This window comes from Pelmatolapia mariae, linkage group LG16_19, assembly GCF_036321145.2.
Source record: "Pelmatolapia mariae isolate MD_Pm_ZW linkage group LG16_19, Pm_UMD_F_2, whole genome shotgun sequence".
In the NCBI taxonomy this organism is placed as follows: Eukaryota; Metazoa; Chordata; class Actinopteri; order Cichliformes; family Cichlidae; genus Pelmatolapia; species Pelmatolapia mariae.
The window spans coordinates 62,711,483-62,725,342 of record NC_086241.1 but is presented as its reverse complement, the minus strand read 5'-3'; the positions used below and the strand labels follow the sequence as shown (position 1 = coordinate 62,725,342).

The window sequence follows — 13,860 nt, the reverse complement described above, 5'->3', positions numbered from 1 at the left end:
ATAAGCAGATAAAAAAAACATGAATTACATATGGGTTGGTTCCAAACTGTCCACCCCTTTTGTGATTGGTCAAGCCTTCAGTGAGCTCATTTACAGACCGAACTGAAAATTTCATTACATTAAACAAAGTTCACTGACATAAGAAGAGATGTTAATAGTAAAATAGCCTGTAAATGACTGTACATACAAAGGTTGGGCTGTGTCGCATGTGATTAACTTATTGAAAACACCCATAAAGTATTCCATTAAAAATTCAGAATGCTGTCAGTCAGTGAAATATGACTGCATTGCCTTCCCTCCCTTTGATCAAACAGTGATGTTTGTTGATAACAAGCTGCCTTCTGTTTGCCGAGCGCTGTAAATCCAGCTGCTGATGGCAAAAAACAAGATGCTGAAGCACAAAAATACCAGAAAACACCCCAGAGAGACATGAATGAATAAATAGGGCTGGCTCTATATTTAGCTTCAGCATCAGCATGGAGTCAGCTCTTCTGATGAGGCAAATGAAAAGTTGCTCCACATTTGCATGAAGTGGGGCTTTTGTTGTCTGGCAGTACAATATATGTGTCACCAGCTAATTAGATGGAGAAAAACACATCCCTCTATCAATAGTTCCTTTGATCAGGAAAACATTAGAGGTTTTGTCAGTAGTCAGTCACACTAAAATAAAAAGTTGTCTTTCCCCCCTTTTCTCTATTAACTGAAACTAGAAATAAAATAGATTTGCACAGTTTTATGTGCAGATCTGTTCTGATTCTGTAAGTTTTAATAGACTTTAAAGAAGAAATGTCTTGCTTGGCATTAATTGGAAGCATTCATTGGATATCTTAATGACCCAGTGGCCCCTGAATGATGGTTTCACCTATGGTTGTTCCCTTTGTTCACTTCAAATGATACAATATGACAAGTTTGCCAGTATTACACCCACACTTGCCTTATACATGCTGAAGCTTCATGAAAACTCAGTCATGTAGCACAAAAAGATCTAGTTGATATAAATAGAACACGTGTTTTGGGTACTAAAAATGATTCCCTTCCCTACAGACTCATGCACCTGCTCTGAACTATTCACATGTCATTGCTGTGAAGGCTTGGATTAAATATTTTGCTAAAAGGTGAATAACCCCTCTTGTCAGATATTCCCCATCATATTTCCAGCAGGGATAGACCTAATAACGTGATGATCAGTATGTGTAATGTTTGCCTGTTACCCTTGTAGCTTTAGCCTAAAGAGTTCATCTTCCTCCTCAGCCCATATAATGTTTTTCTTTGTACCCTTAAAAGCTCTTTAAATGCCACTCATCAAACTCCAGGCAGGCTGTCATATGCCCTGCTCTAGTGCTATCTTTAAAGCCACTCCACTAAAGGCCCGATTAATAGAACACTGATGACAAGGCCATGCTTCAAGGAGGTTCTCTTATTTCTGCAATTGAGTTCTGAGGTTTTTTTTAAGAGTCTTCAGGCTTCTTAGTCAGTTTGCTCACCTTCTTATTTAGCCTTCAAACTGGAATTATTAAGGTTTCTGTCTTCACACAATGATGAAAACTTTAAAATGTTTTATTCTCTTGCTCTAATACTGGAACAGTTACAACTTCATCATGACTTGGACATAATGTGGGTCTTTATATTTATATTTATATTAATAGGAAATACCGGTGTAAATGAAATGTACAATAAAGTATGCAATAAGTAAGTCTGTTTTCTGAGTTTTGTTTGAATCCTTGCATCACATAGTGACTCAAATTTCACTAACTCAAATCTCCAGCAGTGATACCACTTTCAGTGTAATTAAGATTGTGTAATCTAAATGGTCACCTGTTGTGTAAAACAATGTTTAGGAAACAGTGTTTTGCTGTTGACAATCATTGTCATCATTAAACCCTGGCAGCGATTTGAGGATATATTATTCTCATTAGAGTAGTTAGTCATTTTGCTGAAAAATGTCCCCTTACAGCAATATTATTACTTTGTTCAGTGCGCTGCTACTTTCTACATACCATTTAATCCAATTTAACTCGATTTAGATTTAGACGTATGAGGAATCAACTTGCAAATGCTATGTATGCAATCATATAGACATTGCAGTTTTTACAATGTGGAGATTGCACAACAATGGAGACTTTTGTAAAGCTCAAGAAACAGCTGTTTGTGTACCGATGGATTGATCTCTTCGGGGCACAATTGTGTTCTGTACATTGCAGGGAAATCCTCCTGTCAGATTTGGTCAGTTTTAAAGTTTTAAAAGGTTTTTGTATTTATGAATCCTCTCAAGACCATGAATTTGCACAGCTTGCCATGAACCAGCTCATTCTTTTGAGGACTGATGTTCAAACTGGATCAATACAAATCACAATTTATGTCTACTGCTAGTATACACTAATGAGCCAAAACATTATGACAGTTTTTATCTACTATTTTGGTTCCAACAATGACATAGATACATTTAATGTACAAGCATAGAGCCTGTGTGAGTCTGACTTGCCACATAACCTATCACCAAATAATGTTTTGTCCCGCTTCAGATCTTCAGTCTGATTGACAGTGTCCCACAAGTCAAGAAGTTGTGATGTTGCTACCCACTTATCTGATATTTTGGTCTTCATTAAAGCTGCTCATTTCTTAGTCTCTCTGTAATAAATTACTGTCTATTATAAATGAAACCCAGGCATACACCATGTTATAATTTTATCACTTTACTTAAAAGTGGTTAGAATACTGATTTTTTTTTATATGTGGTTAGGTGTAAGGATATGATGTGGATATAGGAAAGTAGTATATCTAACTATCTTGCCTAAAACCAGTGTTTCCCAAACCCTAACAATTGAACCCTGCTTTTGTTTCCTTATCCCCATCACACCACACTTTTAACCAGTACCACTAGTACTAGTACTAGTACCACTTGGAGGTTTGCATGGTTGGATGGTTTCTACAGTCTTTTCTGGACCCTAAACATATGTAATACTTAAAGGCACAAGTCTGAGTACTTAGTCTTGCACAAGATCCAGGTCTTGAGAGTGTAGTGCACAGGGACAGCAGTTTGGCATGTACTGTCAAGAGCAGAAAATCAGGTCAAGTATGGGAGTTTCTAATACTGAATATTCTCAGCAGTGAGCGGATAGCATAAGCCCTAAGGGGGGAAACCTGTATCAGGCTACCCACCCTCCAAAATTGCTTATTTGATGGAAGCACTACAAATGTGTATAGCCTCTACTGAACTCATAAAAGTACTGACACAAATATATAATATGCAGAATCTATACAACGAACACATTTCTGGGTTTTGCTCTATTCTTCAACATCAATTTTTAGGTGATAATCAATCTTAAGCTGGTGATCCAACCTTATGTTTAGGTGATATCTTTATTTATTAGACTGGCCAATGCATTTCAGATTGACTTTTATAGGAAAGTTAACAGGAAGCCTTCTAAATGCATTACACAATGGCATGGTATTCATGTAAACTGCCGAGAAGTCAATAAGCAATAAAGACAGTTGGGCCAGTTGGAGTTGAGGGACGATAGCAGATATAAGTTCCAGCATATGAGAAGTGTTTCACATATTAGATAGACGTGAAACTCTGAGTCATACCAGCTCTGAGAGAACAAACAGCTGTGGTTCTAATCATCACTGTCAACAGCACATCCAGGAACTGTTACTCAAAACTGAAGAGGCTGTGTAGGCTGCAGAATGTACTGTCTGTCTGTTTCTGTTTCTATTGTCGGCACAAATGTATATTATAATGATAACTCATTTCATTTTGTTTTTCTTGTGCCAAAGATGAAAAAAACAGAAGAAAGGAATAAAAGACATTACCAATGCTGTTACACGAGAGCGTATTCAAATGCAACTACTGTCAAACAAAGTCCCATTGTATATGTTTGACGGTGACAATCACAGAAGGCTCTATTTAAAATCAAGTCTGTATCTAAGAAGCCCTTGAGCTTTCAATGGGCTAAACGGCAGGTTAGGCAGACAGTGCACGTCATAACACCATAGAAAGCTGAGAGTTTGGTTGTTTTTTTCACTTCTGGCTGACAGAAAATAGCCCAGTTCCTCTTCCATTCTCAATCAATACTTTTTAATCAAGGCAGACACTTTTTGAGGTCACTGACAAGTTTTTGATGAAGAGACGTGTCTTTCGCAGGTTTTATCAGGGCCAAGGCTGAGATTTTTTTTAACATCTAATTTCACATTCTGTTCAAGTCTTTAATAAGGCTTTATGATGGCTCAGAAGTGATCATCACTGTCTCATAAAATGCCCAAATACTTTTATGAGACAGTGATATCCATCTGTCTTTGTCAGAGATACTGCTACCTTATCTGCACTTCCATTTAAATAGCAACTAATAACTTAATAACTGGTTTTATTGCTTTCATATTAATATGCATGTATCTATGATGGTTGCAGGTTATTTACAATTCAGTACCTGTGAAATCATTCGGTTCTTCTTAAACGTTTGCTAGGGAATGATGCAGGCTGCCAAAATCTTTAATGCTGATGTCTTTCAAAGGGTGTCAGAAGACAAAATCTGATGAGAGTTGTTGCTCCTAAGTTTCGATTTGTCTTGCCCATTGTCCATAATCACCTTTCTCCCCATCTGGATGTGTGGAAATTATGATAAATATCCTGTGGTGGTGTGGTGATATTAACAACTGAAATTATAAATGCTTAAAATAATTTTTAAAAAGGAACTTTTTTAAGTCACTTTTAATCATGCTTTTGTTTTGTTTGTTTTTTCTAGAAAACAGCAACAACCTGGCACTGAATAAAGTGAAGGAAGGGAGCATATCTATACACTAAGGACTAACTAGCTTATTGAAACCATGATAATAATCGCCATCAGGCTGGTAATCACAAAAGACCTAAAATAAATAATGAAAGCAGAATCAATGCTGACAGATGTAAAATGAGAATCAAGGCAGAGTCCCAAAACAGCAATAATAGGTGTGGTACTGTCATTATCCAAAAACTGGGAACGGATGACTACTGAGTCACAAGTGCAGTCACGACAAAATAAAATCTTACATTAAAGCAGGTGCAATTGATTCAGCTAATTAAAAGGGGCAACTCTTTGTGACTGTTTTCTCTTGTTAACAAAGACAAATATGTAACACACAGAAGTAGCTAATTTAGTCTAAACTTTTATTTCCCATGTGCCTATAATAAGGCTAATCAATTAGGAATAATGTGAATGCTCAGGAGCCAGGGTGGCAAGAGATTTCACTGTTCCTCCCACTCTCCCAGCAGGGTGTGAATGCAACTCTTTAGAATTAGCATGCATAATGGCAAAATCTTTTAATTTCATTGGAGATTACTGCCATCAGTCGAATAATTGGCTCCGATGCACTAGTCACTTTTATTTAACTCACTTTAACTAAACTACAAACTGATGAACTAAAGAGACACGGCTTGGTGAGTCAGTGGTAAATAAGTTCCAGACTAAAATACTTCGCTTAAGAGATTTTCTTTTTTTTCATTTTTTTTAAGGAAAAGATAATGATGACATCCTGACCATCTTTCTCTGTCTGGAAAAGCATGTTGAGTTATTTATTTTGACACTTTACATGGGCATAAGCTACACAACTGAAACAACACTACAGTATGTCAAACCCATAAGCAGCAGAAAGAGAGACACACTGGTTCTTTCCTACACAACCACCCAACTAGATTTTCACGTTTCCAAAATTAACCTAGACTTTGACAATCATCTATGGAACAAAAAAAAAAAAAAACATCATAAAAAATTTTTAATAATGTGCAATAGGTAGTAAAATGTTCGTCATTTTTGATTTGCAAAGGCTAAAAGAAACACGTGCTTTACTAACTTCACTTTCTAGATACATCAAGCAGACAATAAGAAACAATAGGTCCTGCATGATTGTGATTATGCAACACTGGCTGCATGATTACTGGAAACCTCCCCACTGGATGTAGCTCTTTGTGCTTAGTGTAAGTAGGCCAAGGATTTATATGAAAAAGTATATATTTTTGTCCTTACTCTATAAAAGTACAACCCAAATGGCATAACAAAATCCTTAGCCAGTGAACAACTGAAGATACTTTATCACTGTCTTACTCTGTTTTCCCCCAGAACTCAGTCAGCATGAGGCCAGTGTATCTGTATCTATAAAGGAAGTCTTATTTAGCACAAAACACTGCCTACTATAGCACAAATGAAAGAATGGCTGGGTAGAAATATATGTTTGGACCTCAGGAAACTTCTAACCATATGTCACTGTTTTGACTACAATTACACACATGAGAAACAAAACCTTAGCTGACTTACACGTTTCTCCTAACATGTGTGGCAAGTACATGCCTTCAAACACACCCACTCGTCATTTTGATTAATTAGCTAATGCTTTACTGTTCACCAACCAGGGTGGAAGTTTTGGGACAAGTTCATAAACACTTGCTGTAGGATGAAAAAACTATTCAGAGATCTCACCATCCAGACATTTTCTGATCAAAGCTCAGTCAAAGTAGGCAAAACACATTTTGCTGCACAGAAAAATCTGTTACAGTTTCATCAGCCAGTTTTTATATAATCTTCATGACTGTGGGATGTAGCAGATTTTGTTTGAATGTCAAGTTTGGTTTAGTTCTTTGAACTCAATTTGCTTGGGCAACATTTTAAGCATATCACATATTTCCCCATATTCCTTTCACAGATCTCTTAGGAGAGGCTTCCAAACACACCCACTCTCTAAAGATATCTGCAGTGGAAACAATACATCTCAGCCTTATTTAAAAAAGAAAAAAAAAGATCTGAGCACATCACTTCCAATGCATTACAACATGTGCCTAGCAGTATTTTCTTCCCGTCAGAGAAACCAGCTATTTCACCAACTGACAGTAATAGTTATGCTGTATTCAATGGTGCATCTAAGCAGTACAAACAGTACATGCAATGCGTATTGATGTGATGCAGTAGTAACATAGTAGTGACCTGTAATTCGTAGGCCATTCACATTGTAACCTGAAAGTAGTGTACCATATGCTGGATGCAGAACATAGACTGTATATAAATGGACATAGCCACCTAGACATCATGGAGTGTTTTCTTAAGCCAAAAGCTATCATATTTGAATTAGGGCTGGAGCACAAGCTCAAATAGCAAACTGTGTGCATGCAACACAACAACATTAAAACATTTTAAAAATAAATTTAGCTAAATAGAAATTTAAAACTGCAATCAAACCTTAAATTGAAAGAACAGCTTATTATCTGCTAGACAGTGTTGCCTGTATCTGTCCTTGTAGTGGAATTGAAAAGCTCTATTATAGAAGGTGCCCTGCTGTCTGTCCAGTAAGTGAGGGGGGGTCAAGGATTATCCAAAAGTGTATTGAAATGTGTCTTATTTGCAGCCAGTCACAGAGCCAGCCTTCTTAATCAGTTTAGTTAGTTTGACTGTATCACCAGAGCTGATGGTGCTCCCCTCTGCTCCCCCAGCCAACCACATAAAAGTATACTCAAAGCTCAGCACAACTGACTTATTAGTTTTGTTTTGTTTTTTTAGAAAATCTTCAGCAAATTGTTGCACACATTAGGCTATTTCAGCTTTCTTTGGAAATAGAGACTCCTATTTTTACAGATGCGTTCTTGTTTTTCCAGATCATCAAGTTCAGATGGAGACCCCATTATAGACACAGGTTGTGGAGTTGTCCTCTTCCATCTGAGGTTAATCACAATTTTTCTGCTCTTATTCATATTCAGAAGCATGGGATTCCTCCCAGACCTCTCCATAATATCATCCATTACTTCTCTATAATATTCATTCTTCCCTTCATTTATACTTCCAACCATTGCAGAACTGTGCTACTGTATTTCTGTAGGTGGCGAGGTATAATGAAAGTCTGAGGTGTCCAAGGTGTACTCACCAAAATTGAGGCACCATCTTCAACCATCTGTAGCATACAGCAAGCCACATTATTTGTTATATAATTCCATAAAAATGCTCTCAAAGGCACCAAACGCACAAATATAATCAAAAGCCCCAGCTCACTGACTCCGATTAGTGGCAGTCAGGCTTAGCAGACGGTTATCAGCTACAGCAGCCTGCTGGTGCACCCGTCACTCAAAATGGCTAGGTTTCATTTTTCAGCCCCAGAAGCTGCCACTTGATTTGGCCAAGATACACTTTTTTCTTCTTTTTTTGGTGACAGGGTTATTAATACACAAAATTATACAATATTGTCTGCAAGGCTATTTCAAAAGGGAAACTCATCATGCAATAAAAAGAGAAATACTCTAAGCTACAAAACAAACAGGTTTTTCCATTTAACCTTCAGTAAACAGAGTCACCATCTATGTCCTTGAAGTCATCCAAAAACTCACTAAGTCCTTGTTTCAATACTTTTAATCACTCGATAGACATGAAAACATGTTGATACTTCCTGAAAACACTTGGCATGTTAATTGATTATTAGTAAAAGACTCTAAACAACCTTCAAATCAATTAGCTCTAACTACAACCAGTCCACAAAGAGCTACATTTCTCTTAATCTATATAATTTATAAATATCAAATCAATATTCCCTTAGCTATTATCAAAATTCAGATTATGGAGTAGGAAGTGTGTGGAGGTTGAGTGGTAGGTGCACTATGGGAAGAGCTGATTGACTTTTGACATATCAATTAGACTGGAATAAATGTGATAGAATGACTATCACCCAATGAGTTCCAGAACACCGATTGGCTAACATTATTAATATTCTGTCTTATTTACCATTGCTGCTCTGAAGTTTTTGTATAGATTTCTAATTCGTGTAGTGATTAACACCTATTACATCTCGTCACATGCTGCAAGAAGGGCAGGATGAAGAGTCTCCTAATTTAATTGTTTAACACAGTGATTTTTATAATATTAGCTGCTGTTGAGGAACTGCTGGAGTTAAGTGGTGAGGGGCATTTAACGATCACACTACACACTATGCTCAGGTCCAACTGAGTCACAATTGGCCCACCTCTTTGAATGCCATGCTTAATCATGCCTGAGCATGGAAAAGAGCAACACTCTTCAAACAAATTGGACATTGGGGTTCAAATGTGCTTGGGGACAATCATCTTTCTGCCCACTTTCTTAAAGCCAATCAGCCTCCACTCTAGGTTCTTTAAATTGCACTGTTCATATTTCATTTTTCCTTGTAGACTCATCCATGCGACCCACCTTGTCTCCATCCCCAACTAATGCAAGTCACTCATCCGGCCCTAATTCCTGTCACTGCTATGATGTGCCATTGAAATCTAATCGCCAAATAGCATAATTGAATTCAGTATATCAATAAATCATGTTAAATTCCCTCTAATGATCTCTTCTTATTGAAATACAGTAGGAGGTTAATGAGTTTAAGTTAATGAGCTATGGTTGCTGGTTAAAATGTTTCATGTTTTACAGTGACTGTAGCTCAACACCGATTCAAATCAGTGAAGAATATACAGCAGTTTGCATGCTGCACAACACACAACCCTACTTTATTTGTCCATTAGTGTAGGTTGTGGAATACTTCTCTGTGTAAACAACTCTGTAAACTTCCTATAAGGTCTAACACTAGTGTTGTCAAACCATAGGCTCACCATAGTGTTCCCTGGTAGCGAAACACAATTTACAGTCTCCCTTTGTTTCCGGCTGACCCTGCTTGTCCTTCACAGTGCCCTGAGATTCTAAACCTATAAAACAGGTATTATTTTCCTCAGTTAGTGACGTAATTTGTTGGAATATTTTACACAGATTCTGTGGCAGGTATCGGTCAGAAGGAGTTTGTTAGTGTATGTCCCTAACCTCATCTAAAGGTATCATTGAATTCATCACAGCTGTCTACAGTTACCAAGAAGTAAGGTAGAAACTGAGAAAATTATGGGGAGAACAAAAATATGAAACCAAGCAGAAAGGAACTGACAAAAGATCGAATGACAGACTTATGAGTAAGGAAGAAAATTAAAAAAAGGCAGAAGGGAAAAGCTTTGAACCCTTAAAAGTCACAAAGGAAAGGCTCGACTTTACACGAAAAATAAACAATATCAAAGTAGTTTTCACTCTTGATCATTCAAATGTTTGTAGTCTAATTGGAGATGTAGAGTATATCAGATGTAGCAATTTACACACATTTTTTCCACATCATTTTCTTTTGTAATGTCAATAAAAAACATGTGGCAGACGCAGACCTTCTTTTGTTAGTCAGACTGGGCAGATGGCGTGAATAGATGAATGAATGACACAGTGTTCAAAAACTGACTCACTTCAGTTATTTTATTTTTTTAAAAGCAAACTGTTCTGATATCCTCCATGTTTAATACTACATCCTACAGACTGGTTAAAATGAAAGACTTAACCTATTTGATAAAACAGACAACTGCATAGTTAGTAATTTCCTGATTTAAATCTGCCTCTTTTTTTAGTTGTACCATACCATTTCTGTATTAGGTACTAATATAGGAGAGTGCATTTATAGAAGACTCATTTAATGAAATCAATCTGTTGTTTTGCCCAGTGCCACATGCAGAGCTGACTGCGTTCAGCGTATATTTGACCCTGTTATAATTTGTATACATACAGTACATGATATTTATTCCAAGCCTCTACTGCTTAGCATCTAGAAGTAGTTTCGATTCAAATTTAGGCCTTTTGAATATAGGAAGTAAAATAAAATAAGGAAGAAATGACAGGAGGGAGGCTGGGAGCATAAAAAGTCAGGGGGTGAGGAAGGGAACAATAAAACCAATCAGGGAATCAAGGAATAAGAGAACTAAAGGAAGTAGAGCCGGATAAAACAGAATCAAGCAGAGAAGGCTGAAAGAAGCAAGAACAAGGTAGGGGAGGGAAATTCAAGGAAAAGAAAGAAGGAGGGAAAAAGAAGGCTAGATATAGACTGAGGAGCTGAGGAGGGATGATCAGGTATTGTGAAATCCTTTGTCTGTTCTTACTAATGACTGGCTAAAATCCCAAAATATAATTGGGAATAAAATGGGAATAAAAACGTTTGACTTCCACACATTGAGTGCATTAGTTTATCATCCTGACATTTAACAGTTTCTTGGTTAATAATGCAGCTGTGAGATCAGCCTGAGGACTATCAGTTAACTAATAAGTGCACAACTAATGCCACTGTGTGGTCGACATGAAACCTTAGTGCTTGCTTGTTTTCAGCACTTTTGGGGCATGATTATAACAAATAGATGAGCATGATGAACTAATCTTATTTCACTTCATTCCACCCTTAAGACCTTGGCAAAAACACCATGTTAACTTGAAATGGATAGATTCATATATTGCTGCTTAGGGATATCAAATCCCTTCCCCCATGGGAATCGGTTAGAGGAAGCAATGTTAGATTGAGATGAAGTGAAGGCTTGAAAACTTAGTAGTAAGTAAAGTTTTTGTACTATATTTAACCTTAAAGCAACCTTTGTAGGTGTAGTTCACTTACAACATTGAACTGCTAAATAGACACAATAAACATGATCCTGACAGGATGTCTTTGCAGGAATGACACTTTAAAAGCTTTTTGAAACTGGTGTCGTCATTCCCAGAAAACAGCTGGATATCATCTTTATTTCCATAGCTGTAGCTAAATAACCTGCAACACGGCTTTGCTGGAGTTACTGTGGCTGGCAGCATTCAATTAAAATACCTCTGTCTTCTTATGCAATTAACCCAGTTCCTTGGTGAGGCAGGGATCTATGGGGAAGCAATTAAAATCCAAATTCTTCCCAGTATGTGGACTTCACAGGGAAAAAAATCCTTGGACAGCCTAATGTTTGTTTGGTGTGTTGACTAGTGGTTTTCTTTAGATATAAGAAATGTTAAGGGGGGGATAAAGGACAGAAGGAAGGACAGCAGAAGCAAAATGAAAAAGAAAGCGGGGATTAAAATAAATGAGAGAGGAAGGAGGGGATAAAATTCAGAGCCAGGCAGAGATGAGTAAGGAAGTAAGAAATGAAGAGAGAAAAAAGAAAGAGGGAAGTAAGACTTGCAAGATCAAGAAAAGGAAGGAAGGAAGAGTGTGTGTGTGTGTCGGGGGGAGGGGTTAAAAAGGGGCAACCAAAGATGGAAGCTTACTTGAAAAGGATAAAAAAACAAAAAACTGGTGAAAGAATGCAAGGATGAAAGGAACTGTCAATAAATACCTATATAAAACTCTATTATTTATCTATTAAGCTTATGATTATAGTCAAGCAGCAACAGAGAGGAAGACTGTCCTTCTGTTTATTTGTTCTCAAGTCAGACTCTGTGAGTTCGTGTGTGAACGCACTATGCACTGACCTTGAATTCCTCCTGCGGGCAACAAACAATCCAAAGTTGTTCTCTTCCTCCCACGGATGAATGTTGCAAGGTGACGTCTGTGTGTGTGCTTGTCTGTATGTGTGTGTGTGTGTGCGTGTGTGTCCTCCACCTCATCCGTTCACTTTTTCACCTGCAGGAAAACAATGCGGAGAGACAGGGAGCAGGATGGGATGAGAAATGGCACTGATCTTGGACATTTGTGTGGCTTCTAATCCTGTTTATTTAGAAGAAGAGAGATGAGTGGGTCTGCCCCAAAAACCTATAGCTGAGGTCTGGAGTTTAATCTGTTGTTTTGGGGGCCAGCATAATTTTGAAACCTGCCTCTATATTTGCTGCTTGTTTCTGGATTTATTATATCTGGTAAGATACATGACAAGATTTTTTTATGACTGGTGTTTTGTTCTTAGACAATTTATTTGTTACATTTTAGGGGGGAAATGCATAAAATAAGCATAGTGTCATCACAATTTTAAAAATCAATGTTCCCAACACAACTGCTGTGATCATGAGGCTCACCTTTCTAATCTTTAAAGAGTGGATCTAATAGTGATCAGATCAAAATCAGGATCTAAGCACACACAGTCTATCAAAATTCATAACAAAATCAGATACCTGTAAAATGGACAGGTGTGAACTGTGTTTAAACTACCTCTTTAAGTTTTATTAAGACATTGACCTAAGACTGGACCTCTCTACCATCTTTGCGTAGTGGCTGCCTTTTGGAGTGTTTTTACTTGAGCTGTCAAATAAAAACAGTTCAACTGGTCTAATAATAAGGTTTGTTGTGGATTACTCAAAAAGTAATGCATTCCACATTATCCATTCCTTTTTTTTAACATTTATGGGTCATGTTGCTTATTTAGTCTTTGAAGTAATAATACTTGCGTTACTCCACAACACATCCTGAGATGTTACATAATTACCAGTTAAATTTAGACTACTGCTCCAAACACTGGCACAGATCTCTATCCTAATGAGGAAACAAGGTCTTTCTATTAGTGTTTGAGCGCTTTAACACACTGACAGCAAAGTTGGTGAAATCCAGGTCAAGGAACACTTCACAGAAAAGTCTTGCCAGCTGTAGCAACCTTTGACTGCTTGGCTGGGTTCGGTATATACTTATGTTTTTTACTATTTTATGCTGGTATTTTGTCGTTGCAGAAACAGAGGGAGATCTGATTTTATGTACGTAGAAGTAGATTGTTTTTGTAGTTTGGGTTCAGATTGCATTTTACCTTCTTATGCTTTGTAAGCTTGTACATTGCTTTACCATTTTCCCCTTCCTTCACACAAACTTTCCATCTGCAAAGACTGCATATAATTAAAGAACGCGTGTTTTGAAATGCTTTGTTATGCACTGCATTGTTTCTTTGCTGAAAAATGTAAAGTTGTTTTGGTATAGTTTAGATCTTTCTAATGAAGATGGTGTTTACTGATAGCTTATCATTGACTGGAAATCAGTGTGGTTTATTATTTAAAACACACACACACGCACTTGTACAGTTTAGCTTATCACTTTTCTCATTTTACCTGACTACGTCATGCCTGAACTTAGAGTTGCACTGCTGGGTAGTAA

General features: G+C 37.3%; 1 protein-coding gene across 4 annotated transcripts in view; it reads right to left on the bottom strand.

Moving 5' to 3' along the window:
- Positions 1-13,860, bottom strand: part of LOC134644456 (leucine-rich repeat and fibronectin type-III domain-containing protein 2) — a 136,483-nt gene that overhangs the window by 70,488 nt on the left and 52,135 nt on the right. For 2 of the 4 annotated variants that reach the window (XM_063497523.1, XM_063497526.1), the window contains exon 2: positions 12,264-12,414. The exons of the other annotated variants lie outside the window; for them this stretch is intronic. The gene's annotated coding sequence lies outside the window, so the exon portion shown is untranslated. The remainder of the gene's footprint in view (positions 1-12,263; positions 12,415-13,860) is intronic. 4 annotated transcript variants of the gene reach the window in all.